Below are 3,423 nucleotides of genomic sequence, written 5' to 3'. Positions count from 1 at the left end.
TAGAGTATGAGGATGAGTGGTACTCGATAGAGTAGAGGCTACTCGATCGAGTAGCTTGGGTACTCAATTGAGTAGGGGCCACTCGATCGAGTAAGTTAGTTACTCGATCGAGTAGCGTCTATACAGCGAGGGTTTATAATCGTGTTTTGTTAAAACCGCAAGTCATTTCCGCCTCCTTCCTTCAGACCTAGATGCCACCTCCCTCCTTTCCCTTCACCAAATACCTTCCATGGGAGCCTTTGAGGATGCTAGTGCCTTGAGAATGATTTGCTTGAGTCGGGTAGCGGTCTTAACGCCGTTGTGAGATGCGTAGGTATGTCATCATCATCGTCTTTGTCTTTGTCGTTCCTTGTAGGGTTGTAGTGGTAGTAATAGAATTGTATGCTGTTTGTATAGGGGTTGCTTGCTTGGTCGATGTCTTGTGGTTGATTGAGGAATTGTTGCGGTTGGCTAATTGTAATACTACGGTTTTATGAGTCTATCGGTACTCTATCGAGTGGGCCTTACTCTGTCGAGTAGGGGTGTTTTGCGATTTAAAACAGTTTCTGACCTGTTAGGTACTCGATCGAGTAGCCTCGGTACTCGATCGAGTAGCCTCGGTACTCGATCGAGTAGGCGGCACTCGATCGAGTACGTCAGTTACTCGATCGAGTAGCCCGGTTTGCGGGAAATGTTTTGTCGGGTTTTGTTAATAATGCTAATTAATATATAAACACTTCCGTCACTTTCATAATACACTTTTACAAACCTAATTACTTTCAAAAGAGATTTCAACCTACGTACTTCGCACTCATCGCATTATTAACAAATCCCGGAGCTTGGAAGGTCGGAATTCATCTTTCTTTACATCTTTGTGATCCTTGCGTCGAGGGTAAGATCTACGTACCGAATTTGTTATATTTAATTAAGTCTTGTTAAACCCTAATTTTGGGAATTGGGGGATTTGTGTTAGTTTTGTGTGGTTTGTGATATATGTGATGTTATGTTAGGAGGAGGATTCGTAGAGGAGGCTTTTTGATAACAGATGTTGAGATCGTCTGACTGTATTGCATTCCAGGTAGGGTTTCCCTACTCAGTATTAGTCCCATAATGTGTTGGTGGTTATTTGTGATTGCTGATTGTTATCATACGAGTATTGTGACGGTTGTTGGTTTTGATTGCTGATTAGTAGTTGTGATTGATTCTATCTGTCTGTGTTCTTCGGGGTGCATCCCTGGCTGAGTGGAGTCACTTGCGGGAGTGGCTTCACGCCCATTATTCGCCTTCTGTGGAACCCACCACATAAGAGATATGCACATTAATGGATTTGGGTTTATCGCTCGACGGAGATGAGCGGGGCTTAGGTGGGAATGGCTGCGGTCCCCCACTGGCGGCGAGGAGTAACCTGTTGCGATGGGTACTCTGGCAGGGCTACACACTTTAGTGTGTAGTCAGTATTGGGGAGTTGGTGATGGAGTTCGGAGTACATCTGTGACGATTGAGCTGTGTTGTTTGTTGTTTTGTTGAGTTATATAAATTGTGTGATTAGTACTGACCCCGTTTATTGTTTTAAAAGCTGTGGTGATCCATTCAGGGATGGTGAGCAGTTGTTGAGCATGTATGAGTCGAGATACATGGGCTAGCTGGGATGTGTCACCTTCAGATGATAGAGTCTTCCGCTGTAGCATTAGTAGTTTGTCAGACATTTTCAGTTAGTTGTTTAGACAATTGTTTTGAGAACATGTAACCCGTATTTTGGGCATTTGGTTTTGGATTATATTCTTTCACTAAACTTATACTATTTAAATGTTGTTTCGTTATTGTCTTATGATTATCATTGCCTCGGGGAACCGAGATGGTAACAGCTTTATACCTGAGTGGTCCTGGTAAGGCACTTGGAGTATGCGGGTGTTACAAAATGGTATCAGAGCGACGATCCTGAAACTTGTAACTAATGAATATAATGAATATAGGGAGTCAATTAAAATGAACCCGGGATAAATGTTGTAGGAGCTAATGCAAAGGCTTGGGAGACGTCCTAAAGTCGCGAACTCGCCCTACAATTTTGAACCGGTCACATGGGCGGTATGTGTCAAGGTCGTATGTGGTGTTTGTCAGCTTATGTGAACGTAACGATGTATGTTGTGAATTGTTGGATGTTGGGAGTAGAAGATTGAAATTGTGATTGAAAATTTGGTGGGGTGTGTACATATGTTAGTTTCAATAAAGAAGCATGATGGTTGTTTATTATGTGGCATTTGATAACATGAAATAGTTTGTTTTGTTGATTGTATGAGGAATTGTGTAGAATTGCATGCTTAGTCATATTATAATGTTGAGTTCATAAAGTTGCATAGTACGTTGGGTTATGAGAGATAACATGCGGGTAGTATATACGAGTCAGCATGACTCGATCGAGTAGAGGGTACTCGATCGAGTAGGTGAGGTACTCGATCAAGTGGGTCTGACTCGATCGAGTCGGCATTTTGACGTTTTTATAACCAGAATCGTGTTTTGGGTACTCGATCGAGTATATAGGGCACTCGATCGAGTAGGGGGTCACTCGATCGAGTGGCTATGCTACTCGGTCGAGTATGTTAGAGATCAGAAGGTCTGTTTTGGGTTTGAGGTCGGGGCACTCGATCGAGTATGGTGGGCACTCGATCGAGTAGCCGCTACTCGATCGAGTAGGTTTAGGCACTCGATTGAGTGGGTTCTGAGCAGGGTGTTTTCGTGTTTTGGGTTATGGTATGTATGTTTATATCAACCTTTTCTTATATATTTTCAAGATGCCGCCAAAGAAAACCGCTTTGTATGCGAGAGCTGAGAGCATGAACATCGACGACATAGTTAAGATATTGGAGCATCAGGATGCTCTTACGGAGGCCCTAAAGAGAGTGGGGAAGGATAAGGAGGTTGATCACTCTAAGATCAGTCTTTATATAGCGAGGTTCAACCCGAAAGAGTACAAGGGGACCGGGGAGCCAATTCTTCTTGATAATTGGCATCATGAGATGGAGAACATTCTCGACCTGGTACATTGTCCTGATGAGATGAAAGTAGAACAAGCTGCGTTCTACTTGAGGGAGGCGGCCGGTGAGTGGTGGGATAAGGTTAAAGCGAGTGCTAGAGAGATGTATACGAAGTAGGGCCTACCTGCTATACCTTGGGAAGAGTTTCGGAGGGCTATGCGGAGAGAGTTTGTACCTGAGCATGTGAGGAGTAAGCTGAGGGAAGAGTTTGATAGGTTTAGGATGACATCTGATATGTCAGTTGCTGAGTACTACAAACAGTTTAATGAGAAGTCTAGATATGCTGAGGACATGGGGTTGAGTGAGAAGAACCTAGCGCTGAGATTTGAGAGGGGGTTGACACCCAGGATCATGGACAAGTTACCCGTGGGAGTCCTTACTGATGTTAAGGAAGCTTATAAGAGGGCTGGGA

Source organism: Silene latifolia, chromosome 8 (assembly GCF_048544455.1).
Source record: "Silene latifolia isolate original U9 population chromosome 8, ASM4854445v1, whole genome shotgun sequence".
Lineage (NCBI taxonomy): Eukaryota > Viridiplantae > Streptophyta > Magnoliopsida > Caryophyllales > Caryophyllaceae > Silene > Silene latifolia.
This window is presented reverse-complemented; position numbering follows the sequence as displayed.